The sequence below is a fragment of the Sinocyclocheilus grahami genome, unplaced genomic scaffold, assembly GCF_001515645.1.
Source record: "Sinocyclocheilus grahami isolate Dianchi unplaced genomic scaffold, SAMN03320097.WGS_v1.1 scaffold92.1, whole genome shotgun sequence".
In the NCBI taxonomy this organism is placed as follows: Eukaryota; Metazoa; Chordata; class Actinopteri; order Cypriniformes; family Cyprinidae; genus Sinocyclocheilus; species Sinocyclocheilus grahami.
This window is the reverse complement of record NW_015505271.1, coordinates 1,718,670-1,734,239: the sequence shown is the minus strand read 5'-3', so window position 1 is coordinate 1,734,239 and position 15,570 is coordinate 1,718,670. Positions and strand designations below refer to the sequence as shown.

General features: G+C 35.6%; 1 long non-coding RNA gene across 2 annotated transcripts in view; it reads left to right on the top strand.

Moving 5' to 3' along the window:
* LOC107587473 (uncharacterized) overlaps nt 1–15,213 on the top strand; it is a 27,830-nt gene extending 12,617 nt beyond the window's left edge. The window contains exons 2-3 of one of the 2 annotated variants that reach the window (XR_001609477.1): nt 3,811–3,948; nt 14,802–15,213. This is a non-coding gene — a long non-coding RNA (uncharacterized lncRNA). Of the gene's footprint in view, nt 1–3,810; nt 3,949–9,855; nt 10,504–14,801 lie in introns of those variants that run through there. The other variant, XR_001609478.1, reaches the window with a different exon arrangement.
* The last annotated feature ends 357 nt before the right edge of the window (nt 15,214–15,570 follow it).

The following is a 15,570-nucleotide window of genomic DNA, read 5'->3' as shown; positions in this document are numbered from 1 at the left end:
TCCATGCGTTATCCTGAAATATAAATAAGTAAAATGTAAATAAATAAATGATACATCCTGTCAGTTTCAGAACTCAAAACTTTCTTGTTAGTCTAAAAAAACAGCTGAAGCCAGTCTGCCAAAATGACAGGTTGTGGAATGGGCCACTTTATGACGTAATAGTGAGGCTAAACCCCGCGTCCGCTGAAGAACATCAGAGCCTGCTTCTACATCACTGCCTGTTTAGCTCCGCCCACCGATTTGCGCATGTAGCGTAAATAAGGAGAGAGGCAAATGCATGTCTACAAATCTAACGATTAAGATGGCTCCCAAGACAACAAGATGCTGTACAGTGCCAAGTTGTGGAAAAACAGTTGTGGATGAACTTTATTTTTCATGAAGATCCAGACCGCATCAGTAAGAACTCGGTCCTTTGTTCACTTCATTTTACCGCGGATACATTTACAAACAAGGCACAATTCGGCAGGATATTCAGAAAGATTTAAACTAAAAGACAATGCTGTGGTGACTATATTGGATTCGACAGTAGTGTCACACCACACAAGTGTGAGTAACAGTTTTTATTATGTGGCTTTGTCTGTTATTAAAGATCGTTTGATATGTACTGAGTATTTATTTGTTTTTAACCTAAATCACAACAGCGTCCATGAATGAAGGATGTAGGCTGTCAAACAAACACAACTGTTAGCCAATCTTTACGGTGGCCGAGAGAGCTCAACCCGCTGCAAATGGAAAAAGGCATGCAAATAGAAAAAAAACACCTGCAAATAAAAAACAAAACATCTTCAGCAATTTGACAACACACACGCTGAAAATGCTCACAACACAACCAATAAAAAAATGCATTGCAAATACTCACAACACAAACAAATAAAGAAACGAGCTGCAAATAGACACAGACCACATCGGAAATGTTTAAGGGAACCGCAAAGTGACAAACATGGCTGGGACATGCTCATCAATGTCTACTCTGAAAGGTGAGATTTTTGTTTATTTTAACATCCTGATCATATTCATTTAGCTCTTTTTTGTGGACATTATTAGCCTAAATAAGCTGACAAAATACACAATTACTGTAACTGTGAAAGGTTATGTAAGCTGGCTTACTTTTACAACTTACCTTACAAAAATTAACCATAGCCTACTATTAAAATTAATTAATGCATTTATTATATAAGAAAGATGAAAACAAAAAAATGGTTAGTAACCATGCACAAATTAACCATGGATTTAGGCTACTACACTAACCATAGTTTTAACCATGGTATTTATACAACTGTGGTTATACAAATGGTAATCAATACGCCAAAAAAAACATGGTTAATTTTCGTTTTGTTGGTGTAATTTTGTTGTGATCTGTGCTACTTGCACATTACTGTATTTGGTTGTGTTGTGAGTACTTGCAGCACGTTTTTGTACTTGGTTGTGTTGCGAGTATTTGCAGCACATGTTCTGTCAAACTGATGAAGATGTTTTCTTAATTTGCTAGTGCTTTTTCTATTTACATGTGTTTTCTGAAGTTGCAGATTGTTGGCCACCGTAAATCATAGCAGTGGGCGTTTACTTACGAATATAAACAGCGCTTTCCAATGAGGGGGTCAAACAGAACAGAAAATAGCCTATTAACGTTACTTCTAAATTATGATGTTTTTTATGTAAAAATCTTGATAACATTACAAGTGGACCTCAGAGAAGAGTACAAAATAATAAAAAAGGCAGTTCATGACCCCTTTAAGTACAATACTCAAGTGTATGTACTTTGTTACTGTCCACCTCTGACTGTGCACTGCCTGAAGCTATGGAAGGGTTTGTTCCTCATGTAATACTCTATTGAGCAATCTTTGGAATTGTGAGAGACTACACAGGCTACCTTTATCTTTTAAATGACAATGGCTCTGTGCCATGCGCAAAATATGAATTGTTTTTCATTGCTTGATAAATTAATTTTTTTAAATTAAGTCTACTTAGATCCATCATCAAATCAAAAGAGTAAGAAATAAAGATTGTAATGAAGTTCACAAAGCCACTTGTCTTGATTTATGAACTCATTTACAAAATATTACACACTACTGTTCAAAAGTTTAGGGTTTATATGAGAAAGAAGAAGAAGATACCTTGCCAAGGCTGCATTTATTTGGGGGGAAAAAATATAAAAAAATCACAGCAATAATATTGTACAGTATTAATTTAAATGAACTGTTTTCTATTCTTACATATTTTAAAATGCAATTTATTCCTGTGATGGCAAAGCTGAATTTTCAGCAGCCATTACTTCAGTCTTCATTGTCACATGATCCTTTAGAAATCATTCTGATATGCTGATTTGGTGTTATAGAAAATTTCTTATTACAGGTTTTATCAGTGTTGTGCTGCTTAAAGTCCAATTTAGGTCCGAATGCAATGATAGGATGTCATATCTGCCTGTCAACTTATGTATTTTTATTCCTCAAATCTGGCTTGCGAGATCCACTTTCCTGCAGAGTTTAGCTCTACCCTAATCAAACACACCTGAGTTTGCTAATCAGTTTCTTCAGGATCATTAGAAAATCACAGGTAGGTTTGTTTGATTATAGGGTTGGAGCTAAACTCTGCAGGAAAGTGGATCTCGCGAGCCAGATTTGAGGATCACTGCTGTAGCAGGATGAGCCAGAGGGTGTTTAGCTGGTGTGGAAGAAGAAATTCAGACTCCATTACAGAAGTAATGGAAGTACAGAATTCAAAGAATTTCCAAAATACACAAAGACAAACAACAGGGTAAATCAAGAGTAAACATTGGCAGTGTTTTTATAAGATGGTGAAGTTTTGGGTTTCAGTCAATACAACGAACTTGCAGATTTCTTCTCGACAGGTTAGCTAAACTTCAAGTTAAAAGTATTCCTAATATGTTGGACCTGCTATTAAAAAATGTGTACTTTTACCTGTTGAGACATGCCGTCATTTTATAGACACATGCATGACGCGCGAAAGGTTGTTTGCTAAATAGCTAATGTAGCACAGAAACTGCCAACCCTAGCCTTAATATTTTTGTGGAAACTGTGATACTTTTTTCAGGATTCTTTAATAAATAGAAAGTTCAAAGGAACATCGTTATTAGATTAATTTTTTTTTTTTTTAGCATTTGTTTCTCACAAAAATGTATTCCATCATCTAGCTTCAAAAAAGATTAAATATGTTTCCCTCGTGCCCCCCAGTCTTTCCGTTTTGAAAAAGACAGTAGGGATTTTTGCACACGTTTCATCTGTGTTCTCTCATGCTGTCTGCTTGCATTCATTAGCCAAATATACAGAATAAACAAATTTAAAGCTACAGCCCGAGCATCTGGTATCCACTGCAATGGGACTGAATACAGCTGAGCACAGAAAAAGATGCTGAAGTATTTTTCCTGCTCCCTACGTTAGTGCTTTGTGATCATCTCTGATTGAGACATCACAGAGGTTTGTTAGTTTACGGAGATGTGTGAGTATTCCTTCTGATGGGGAGTAAAGCAAATCACTAGAGGAACTGAATCCAGTACTTGTCATGGATTCATGGCAACACATGAAAGTTAACAAGTTAACTTTCAAAATACAGAAGCCAGGCTGTTACAACATTTAACGATTTTAATACGTAATATGGTTGCAGTTTGTGCCTTTTGCTATGAGCTGCAAATGAGAAAGGAAGGAAAGGAAGGCTTAACGAATTGTTTGCTTTGCCATATCATTTTGTATATCCCCTGTTTAAATGCTTGAACTGTTTTAGTGTAGCCAATATAATAGCATTCACTGGAAAAGACTATTCAACATTGGCTCAAAATGTTTCTCTTTTCTTAAGGGCTGGCACAGATGCATGGACCATTTAAACCACGGATGCTGTGCAAACATGTCCTTTCAAAGTGTACTGTGGAGTTCACGAACGATCAAACCAACAGCTCAATGGAGGACAGTGCGTCAGCTCAAAGGATCCCCTCTGGTGAGCTAAAGTTGATGAAGTCAAAATACTACATTTAAACTATACAGTTGTCAGGGAGAGAGCAAAAGAGAGAGAGAGAGGTTCATCATATCCATGTGTTTGGGTGTGCTCTGGGTTTGAGGAAATGTGTTGAATAACACATTACTGGATGTGCGTCACTTGACACATTTATTGTGAAAAATAATTAACTGAACTGCTGGAGATAATCAAGTGCAGCATTTTGGGTCTCTGTCTGTTTCTCTCTCTCTCTCTTTTGTTCTGTCCCCTTTATCCTGTGACTGTTCAACCTTGGAGTTTTGCTTTTTAAAAACATTAATCAGGGTGCATGACACATTTTGTGCTCTACATTTGATCAGCCATAATATGCTGAGTTGGCGGTTTGTAAAGGCCTCTTTCAGGGAGCAGAACAGCTCATGTGTGTGTGATTGTTATATGTGCTTATATGCATGTTTCCTTGTGTGTTCATGCCTGATTTCATTCCCTTATCTTTGTGATCCCTAGAATGTTCATTGTTGTGGTTTTGGGCTTTGAATAGTTTTGGCTAAATCGAGTCGTCTGTGTTCTATGAGTTCAATATGAACCACATGTTGATTCAAACACATACTCTGTCAGCCATATTCCAGGAAGGTTCATTTGAAATGATGAGACAACAGGATTAAAAAGAAAGGTAAAAGATCCTGGGGTGCATTAGACTGGTTCTTTAGGTCAATTCAAAAGAGTAAGAAAAAAATGAGAAAAAACATCAAATAACTGCCAACACATTTCTCAGCATCATGATGACTCTCGTTAGACAGTGTAGTCTGCAAATGATCATACACTGACTTTTCATCATTTCACAAAACTCACATTTGTTCCTCGAATACTGAATCAATCACCACACAAGAACATTGCATTAAGTTTCATTGGTTTGGACAGTGTATAATAATGGGATAGATCTTCTCCATATGTCAACAGATAATCTGAAACAAGAGGTTGTACAGGCAGTCCCGAAGAATAATTATAAAAATGACTACTAGTTTATTATTAATACTATTATTAATATTAGTAGTGTTATTTAGTGATGCACAATATAGTGGTACCAAGTTTACCAAGGTTTTCTGTACTGGTCGACAATTGGATATGTAATTGTACAGAATTTTATAACTGGTAAATAAAATCTCCAGATCTCAAAATATCTAATCTAACTTTCATGCTTTGTTTATAATGTTGTAAAGCCTTGGGATATTTAATTGTACATAATTTAATAACATGGGTAAATGAAATTCTTAGCAAATCTCAAAACAACTGTCTGTCATGCTTTCATTTATAATGTTGTAAAGCCTTTATTTGTAGTAATTCAAACAATTGATTTTTTGGTGCAGTTTACTTTTACACTTTACATGCAATATAATAGAATTTTAACATTTGTCATTTATTGTTTATCGTCAATAAGGCAAAAATAGTTGTTATCAATATTGGCCAGAATTCCCAGTATTATTACCAATAAAATTGAGGACATTTGAAAATGTAGTGGCAGCATGTGCATATACTGTTGTTCCTTTTTATTTTGGTATTGTTGCTTAGCATTTTCTTTTACTTATTTTGTTGTTTTTTCTTTAGACTTCAAGAGTCCTGAGGAGTGTCCATACGACATCCACATGGTTTATGGTTATTCTGTGGTACAATTTTGTTAGCATGCAGTAGCCTTTCACAGCAGGCATGTCAGCACTTGCTCTGAACCATTTGTTGTGGTAACTAGATAATGGAAAACAATAAGCCAGGTTGAACTCAGATCAGTACCATGGTGCCTTTTGGGGGCTGGATGTGATGGAGATCATAGAACTGGCAGCAGTTGCACTGCTTTGGTTTTAATTTTGCATGCACTTACAACATCCCACACCCTACATGTTGAAATATTCATGGAGACAAATGTTGCTTTCTTGGTATCATTGTTGTAACGAAGTAAATTGTATTACTGTAAATAACATTACACAGGGTTTTAATATGTCATCTTTTTTTCCATAGATTATTTTGGCTGAGTCAGTGGGTGAGTTGCTCTCCCAAGGTCAATCCAATGAGATCACAGGTTTAAAAGTAAATTATTCTCATCTGCACAAATAGGATGATCTAGTGCTGCTCGTCATGTTCACCCCTGAGATAACGGTAAAGGAAAAAGTTCAGCAGTTGACTCTGGTGAAATGTCAATTTTCTCCTTCTAGCCGTTTAACTTCTAATTAGACAAAAGCAATAACCTTTGCAAAATAGAGTCTGAATGTCTGGATTTATTAAGAGACCTCTAATACTTGTCTTGGATGGACTGTCAAAGGCTCTGTGACATTGAGTTGTTTATTGTCTGGTGTCTAGAATTAAACATTAGACTGGGTAATTGCATTTGCGTCTTATGTAGTGTGTCTTAAGTTCACAGTGACATACAGTGGTCATTTATCATTCTGAAGTTTTACAGTACTTGGAGTTTGTTCTAAGACACAATATGAAGAAATGTATGAACAATATTTAGCAATATGCCATTGAGTGTTTTTATTTGTACACTAAAAGCAGAAAACACTCCTTTTGTGATTCAGTGTGGCTGATATATTTTGTGTAGATCAGAGTTAGAGGCCCAAAATGTTCTGTGACCCTTTTTATGACCGAAACCACATCGGTGGTAGTGTAATACCAGTCTACACATTGTGTGTGCAGTAAAATTAATATTTGGGAGTGTATTTGAAGCAAGGAATTTTTAAAAACAAACCTTACTCAGCCGTTCACACAATTAGTTCATTTGAAAAGCAGCATTGTTAGAAACACTGTAAGCATGTGTTTGAACCATGGTAAAGAACTCACTGCACTTTTGTTATTGTGTGTTATGGCCAGTCTTTTGGATGAATGAAACTTAATTTTCATTATGTTCTTGGCACAAAAAATTTCTTCTCCAATCTAATGTTGGTGGGCTATACATATACTGTAAGATCCTGCCACACAAACAGTGTTGTTTTAATCAGTTTGCCAAGACACAACTATAGTCCTGAAGGCCATAAATGGCCATGGAGATACATTAGCTTAACAGCAATCTCTCTTACAAATCTGTAAAAGCAGCCAGATGACCTTTTTAGTTTATCTTTATATAATACTGTCTTTCCCCACCATGGCAGTTTTCAACATTATCAAATCTAAAAACAAATGTTCTGACTGATTAACAGAACCTATAGAAATGTGTACTGATGATTATGTACCTGTGGCTGCTTTCATTTTTTTGCCATCCCCTCAAACATTTGATATATTTAGAGGACAACAATATTCCAGTATACAAGAAGATTTTATTCTTGTTTTTTAACAACCACGGATGCAAAATTAAATTAACTTTCAGTGCAATTCTTGGCAAGACCCAACACTGATCTTGAAGTAGTCTGAGCAAGGCCTCTGAGGTCTGAGAAGACAGAGGGAGCTTTCTGAGCTTATCTTTTGTGCTTTGGTAGGCATTAGTCCTAGTACTGATCTCTATAAGAGGTTGAGCTGATGAATATTTATGTTTGTTGCTCCTCATTCCATCTTTATCTGTATAAGACACCCCGAATTATGGCTGCTAATCCTTTATATCGTTCAGCTTTGCCCTGTGAATTCTCAAAATAAAGATCTTCGATCAAGTGTTGAGTGTGCAATTAAAAATAAAATGCAGGAATCAATAAGAAATGTATTAATTAAAAAATAAAAATGTAATCAAAGTATCTTAAAAAGACATTTTTAAATATTTTCATTTAATATAGTTAAATGAAATGATAACAAAAAATAAATCGTTTCAATGAGCCATGTTGTAAAAATCTGTCTAATTCAGTTACATGTGTACAGTCCAAAATTAATAAGTGAACAGTTAATTGCTGTTTTTAAACTATTGTCAAAAATAAAAAATTTGAAATTGTTTGAGAAAAGCAACTGGAAAATGTTGTTTTTTAAGTATTATTATATTATTAATTATTGTATTTATTTTAAAAACATCCATTAAATCAACAGTCCATTTTTATTAAGTGACACTCCTAATTATAAACAAAATATGTCAAATTTGCTTAATATGTATTTGTGTTTATCAGTTGTTTACTTTGGAAGGGTTCGTAACAAAAAAACATGTAACAAGATTAACCTTTTTAGGACTGTTTTAGCTCAATAGCTCTAAGTCTCTATATAAATAAAATATGAAAAATGATATACTCATGTTAAACTGAATCACATTTTGTGCCATCTTTGAATGGTTTTCCTTTTAAGTTATTGTATTTTTAGAAGTTGACATGGGCTTCCTCCTCTTGTACTTGTTTTCAGTTGAATAGCAATAATTTCATCTGGATAGGAGAAATCAACTTATATCTGTTTAAATAGGCAGCTTTTTCCAGGAATACTTTTTCATTTGAAGGCCATGTATTTTCTGCTGCCAATTCAATCCGGCTTGAAATTAAGCATTCACTAACAGAGCTGAAACACAAATCATGAAAACACTGAACTATGTGTGTATGATTTTACATATTATTCTTATGTTTCTGAATAATCTAAATTTAAGTGTCTTTCCTTCTCTTGAATTCTTACACTTTTCCTTATTTTAGTGGTCGCTGCGCAGCTTTAGTGGGTAAGTCATAAACTACGATCTGATAACCTCATACACAGACTTGCTCACTTTCTGCAGTCCTCTTTTCAGCTCTCTTTGCATTGTTTGCTTGATATCTAGCTGCTGTCCACACTAACAATAGGCAATTAATCAAAAGTGAAATACATCTGACTTAGCATGGTATGTCTGTGCGGAGTCAACGTAAGTACAATTACCAGGGAGCAGGCCAACAAGGGACTTTTTACATTTGAAAATTGAAGGGACTGTTTCTTATTAAAGTCTCAGATCCCTGCAAGTGTTTTGTTTTTCTGTATGCAATATGATTTGTGGCATTGCAAGTATTTAATTTCGGTACATGATTTTGAATCCTCAGCTGTGGATTTATAGTTTATGTAATTCTGTGAACTCTGCAAGTCCTTTTGTCCTCATAATGAGGAAGAGGGAGTGAGAGAAAGACAACGGATGAGAACAGAATGTACCACTAGACTGTTTTGGAATTGTTGTTTATATTAAGAATTTATGGATCCCAGCTGAGCTGTTTAAGTACAGATAACCTTTTTAGATAAGTGTGTACAGTACAGTATGTGTCTTAGAGAGGGTGTATGTATCTGATTATGGGTAAAGGGAGAAGTGCTCCATCACTTAGCCAAGTTAGACCATAGTCAAGTCTGAAACATTCAGTTCTGGCCTGAAAATTCACAAATGGAGCATGATTCAAAAACTGTCCTGATGCCAATATCATAAAGTTATTTTTCATGCATGCACGTGGGATCTGCACATTCTCTTGAGCTACGAAGTGAGAAACGCTTGAAGCTTTCATGATGATGGGTGTTTGTGCAGTCTTTTTGCCCAAAAATGGAAATTCTGGCAGCATTTACTCACTCACATCCAGTTCTAAACTCAAACGATTGTTTTATTGACCACAAAAGTTGAGTTAAGGTGAGTGTTATTGTATAGTATAGTACAAGTGATATGGACTCCTTTTTATTGTGTTTTTTCCATTTTTTTGGAGCCTTTCCTCACCTATTTACTTTCATTATATTAACAAAGTATGGTCAGTACATTCTTCAGACTTTTTTGTTTTGTACTTCACAGAAGAAAGTAAGTCATACAAGTTTGGAATAGCATGAGGGTGAGTAATTGATGACAATATGTTCATTTTTCGTTGAACTTTCCCTTTAATAAATCACAGTAGTAAGTCTCCATGCACTGGATGAACTACTGAAAGAGGTGCATGACACTCTCAACAACTCTTCGTCTGAGATAGTGCAACTTGTTGAAAAATCCCAGGGTCCTCTGTCACATTCTTCTAGATAATTTTCTCTCTCCACATTTAGGTCAACAGCATTGTTAAGAAAAACAGCTGCTGTGAAGAACGCTTAGCAACTGCAATAACTCAAGAGGACGTGGGAGGTGGGCAGCTGGATGGGATGGAATGGATGTGTCAAGATTTGCTGGCATGGACAACAAACTAATCTTTTCACACACCAGATACTTCCACAAGCACATTTTTTTTCAAGATTTCATCAGAACATCAGGCCTGTTTTGGGGAAATAACTCACTAACTCACTAGTTGTCCTACTATGGAGTAAAAAGAATGATTGTGAAATTTCTCAGATTTTCCAATCTTTTTCTTCTTTCTGTTTTTTTTAAACCCAGCTATATGTTAGAGCCAGATAGTCTGTTCCGTGTTTCCAGTGAAGCAAACAAAGCAGGTCCTTGCCTTTTGACAAATAGCACTGCGTTGCAGCAGTCTCCCTGAGCCTATTATAATCTGGAAAAGTATATGTACATTTTTGGCAATGGGTTCTGAGCGAAAACACAACCACATTGTAGATTCATCAGCAAACTCTGATAGAAGCTGATTTCGTTCTGAACCGAGAGCAGTGATGGAGGACTGAGGGTTTTGTCTTGAACATGAAGTCCTCAGACCTATCTGCAAGCTTATCCACCACAGACATTGGAAGCTTTCCTGATTGTCCTCATCCTGGGGTGCCTTTTCTAAAATGTCAAGCGACTAAATAAAGCTGTTTCTGTGATGAAGTAAGAAGAAGTAACAGTTTAAGTCTAGGAAATGACCACCATGAAAAATGAAAAGTAAATTGAAATAGAATTCATTGAATTTATCATTTACTAATCAACCAGAAAGAATATGCATATTTTGAAAATGTATCTGATGTATACGGGTATTAGTTCTGTTTGGGAACCATATGGTTCCATTTTGGGAACCATATTAACTGGTAAAGAGAAGCAATCATTGGATTCGCTTGACATTTTTGAAAAGGCACCCCAGGGTGAGGACAATCAGGAAAGCTTCCAATGTCTGTGGTGGATAAGCTTGCAGATAGGTACATATACTTTTCCAGATTATAATAGGCTCAGAGATACTGCTGCAACGCAGTGTCTGTAGGGACAAAAATAAAATGATTTTGAATGACTAACAGCTAACATTTTTTTTATATTAAAATTAAATGCGATTAAAAATATAACCTTTCTATAACCTGTTGCTGAAAAATATATATGAAACCCCAATCCCAATAATATGCATTAAACTTAGGATTTATTTGTGAAGTGACGTGTGGCGACCCATACTTGGAATTAGTGCTCTGCATTTAACCCAAAGTGCACACACACAGCAGTGAACACATACCCGGAGCAGTGGGCAGCCATTTTTGCTGCAGTACCTGGGGAGCAGTTGTGGGTTCGGTGCCTTGCTCAAGGGCACCTCAGTTGTGGTACTGAAGGTGGGAGAGAGCACTGTACATTCACTCCCACCTACAATCCCTGCCAGTACGAGACTCAAACCCACAACCTTTGGGTTACGAGTCCAAATCTCTAACCATTAGGCCACGACTTCCCCAGAGCAAAATATATTCTGAATGTGTCAAACAGGCCTGCCAAATTGTGGCTGAAGTAGTCCACTTATTAAGAAGGCAACGCAAATCTTTTATCCAATTTTAATATACTCAACCCTTTCCTCATACTGCTGTATTTTTAAAAGGAATAATAAGCCTCTCATAAACAGTGTTCTTCTTTTATAAATGTTATATCAACCCTGATAGACCATGACAATAGTTAAGGCCTAAGAACTGGTTTTCTTGAGCAGTTTTAATTATTATTATTTTTTTTTTAATCTCTAAAAGAAGAACGTTATTGTGTGGAAACAGTGGAGCTCTGTGCACTAGTGATCTCACTGCTCACAGATGATGAGTTGAGGAGGTATATTGATCCGTATCTCTGAATTAACTAATATCTGTCACCTAAGGCAAGTATTTATTCAGTCTTTGGGCATGTTCTCTGTTTTGTCTTGTGATATTGGTCTGTCTGACTATGTATTATGAACACAAGAGGCAGGATTCACTGCAAAAAATGACTTATCTTACTTAGTATTTTTGTCTTTTTTCTAGTCAAAATATCAAAAAATTCTTAAATCAAGATACTTTTACTAGATAAGCCAAATGACTTAAGATATCTTGTCAAGTAAAGTAAAAATAAGTCAAATACTCTTGTTTTAAGAATATTTTACTTACCCCACTGGCAGATACTTTTACTTGTTGTTTGTTTTAAGCAAAATGCGCTTAATTTGTTTTTTTCCCCCTGGAAACAAGACTAAATATCTTAAGTCATTTGGCTTATCTAGTAAAAGTATCTTGATTTAAGAATTTTTAGATTTTTGACTAAAAACAAGACAAAAATACTAAGTAAGATAAGCCATTTTTTGCAGTGTTGAGACATTCCTTCTTTAGTGCTGAATAAAAGATGTCAAAAATATTGAATGACTGTATCTACATAATGCACTAGGAGCGTTGTATGTAACTAAACAATTCAAAGGTTATCTGCTGCTCATTTCATGTTTGTTTCATTAGATGGGTGGCCCAAACAACACTGTTGGGAGATGTGAGTGAAGCTCAAAATCTGGAAACTAGGCACTGCTGACATTATCAAGGGCTTAACTTTGAGAAGTTCCAGAGACTGAGACTAAAGTTAGAAAGTTGTCAGTGTCATACACTGCTGTGTACCATGAGAGTGAGTTCTGCTCTTTACAGGCCATTGTGAATGTGTGTTCAGTATTGATAATTATTGTGATTGTGCAGAATGTTTATTGTAGATCCATCACTATTCCTGCTCTTAAAGCTGGCTCTATTTGAATTCAGTCATGGATGTCACACCTACTGACTGTTTTGGCTTAAATCTCACCCTCTTCTGTCTACTCAGCTGAGACGGGGGTATTGAAGACAAAAAAGGCCAGCACCTTTGTAATGACATGAGAACAGAATTTTCTGTTCCTTTAAGCTCACTTGCCAGTTTGATGAACAAATGAGTTGTTTGAATTTTGGAAATCTACATTTTCATGGTTATTTTGTTCTGAATCGGCAAGTTCTTTTTTGTCACAAATTAGCTTGACAGTAGGCCAGAATCTATTTAACGGGGACTTCTGACAGCTGCTGAGACAGTCTCTGATTCCATTTTGACTGGGAAACAATATTGTTTCTCACATGGACAGCTGCAGATATTCATGCCAAAGGGTTTAGGTTACATTTGAGCAACAGAGAAATTAGACAATACCTAAACACATTTAAAGGGATAGTTCATCCAGAAATCCATGCCATTATTTACTTACTCTCATGTTTTTCCAAATCCATGTACCACATCCAAAATTCTTTTTATGTTCAGCACAAGTAAGTCAGATGTGAAGGTTAATGACAGGATTTTTCTATTTTTGAGTGAACTATCCCCTTAAATCTTTACATGAAGTGTATAAAATGGCAACAGATGTACACTGTATGTGAGAAACTTGCTCCATCCTCCAAATACAATTACCCTGGCTCCAATTCCCTCACTGGTCATGTAACATGTGGCTAATAAATTGCCACAGAGCATTACTCCGTTCTGTACACATATATTACTGTTGATTCAAACAAACCCCAATACCCCAAATTCTCTGCTTCATTTAAGCCGCAGAGTCTTTGTTTTAATAGCTTTGATTAGTGAGAGGACGCTGAAGGAATACTTGAGAAGATCCAGATGCTTTTCCTTCGCATGTCTCTCTCACAGCTTTACAGAGTATGGCATGTGGTGGATGGATGTGAGAAGGAAAGGGTGGGAGAAAGAGAGAGAGAGAGAAAGAGAGTATGACTGATCTCAAATTAAACTGGATGTAGTGAAAGAGAACATAAAGAGAAAATAAAGCAAGACCAAGGCACACATGCACAGTGTAGTGGATCTGAAGAAGCTTCTTGGTACCCTTAGGCATTGGACAGGCATATGGGTATGATCAGAAGGGTGTATTGTGGTCTTGATGGAGACCATGTTGGACATGTTGAATACCGGCCGATTTAGCTCAGATGTTGCACCAACAAACTGCACAATTAAGCTACATGAAGTTATTACGTGAATATTGTTTGTTGGTGAAAGTATATTAAAAACGTTTTCTTTATTAATTATATTTTTTATTCGGTTTTCTAGTAAAAAATACTTGAGCATTTAATGAAGAAATGCAAAAAATCTTTATTTTATTTAATTGAGAAATTGTTTTTTTTTATTGTTTCAAGCACAAACATCTGTATCTTGTTAGATGTGTGCTTAAAACAATTTTCTAATGGAATAAGATAATTCCTTTTCAAGATATAATTTTTTGATATTGTAAGACTTATTTTAATATATTATTAATTTTATAGAGTTGTTTGTAGTTTAGTTGTTTGGGGTCAGCAAGATTTTGTTTCATTTTTAAAGAAATTAATACTTTTATTCAGCAAGGATACATTAAATTAATCAAAAGTGACAGTTAAGACATTTATAATGTTACAAAAAGTTATATTTCAAATTAATTATCTTCTTTTGAACTTTCTATTTATCAAGGAATCCTAAAATCCACAAAAATATTAAGCAGTACAACATTGATAATAATTTTGTTTTTTCTTGAGCACCAAATCAGCATAATAGAATGATTTCTGAAGAAACATGTGACACTGAAGGCTGGAGTAATGTCAGCTGAAAATTCAGCTTTGCCACATTAACATTTTAAAAGTATATTAAAATAGGAAACCGATCACAGACTTCTTTCAAAAACATGAAAATAATCTCTATAGTAGTGTGTATAAATGAACAAATTTGCTTATCTAATTAATTTCTTTTTACTGCAAAACAAAACAATACTTTTTTTTTGGTCATTCTAGTATCTAGGTTTGTGTATATATTTGTCGTTGTGCATTAGAACTGCAAGGGTCTGCTGTAAGTGGTATATAGTATTTAGTGTCAAAGGTTATGGATATATGTGTTGCAGATCCCCGGTGAACTCTTCAAATGTAAGTTGACAAGAAGAAAATAACAGCCAATCCCATGTGAAAGCCCCTCTCCCTTTGAAGGTCTGCTCTGGCCCAGCCAAAGAACAATCTGGTAGTGATTGAGAAGATGACATCATCAGAAAGGTCGGAGTTGAGGTGGCACAAGAGAGAGAGATAAAGAAAGAGAGGAGAGTGAGCGTGTGTGCCTGTGAGCATGTGCATGACAATGAGGGAGTCACATGACAGAAGAAAAAGAGTGGAAAAATGAACCAAATGTGCTTTCTCAAAACACCATGTGCCTTTTGGCAGCTGTTGTGGCCTTGTGTGTTACTGCATGGACTGTGCGCGTGAGTGGTCCGTGATTTTGTTAACTGTAGGTTACCCATCTACACCCCCTTACACAATTCAAACACGCCCGCAATATTACAAAACAATATTACAAACGTCATTCTCAAATGAATAAATAGTCCTTAAGACACAAATGCCAGTCCTAGACTACAGTTCAAAAGTAGCAGCAACCTTGAAATTGATGCATTGGAGACTTGAAATGCACCTCGGCTAGACAATGGTGCACAGTATGAGTTTCCTGTTGTAAAGTCATCGATTTAAAGTACATTTGCAATTGCAAATGACATGCAAATGATGTAATTATCATTTGCATGTCTCAAAATAATCTCGAGATAATAGGAAAATTATATTAAAACCACAACAACAAGGGCTTTTTTAAATGTTTGTCAAGATCATGAGAAAATAATGTTTAATCCACGG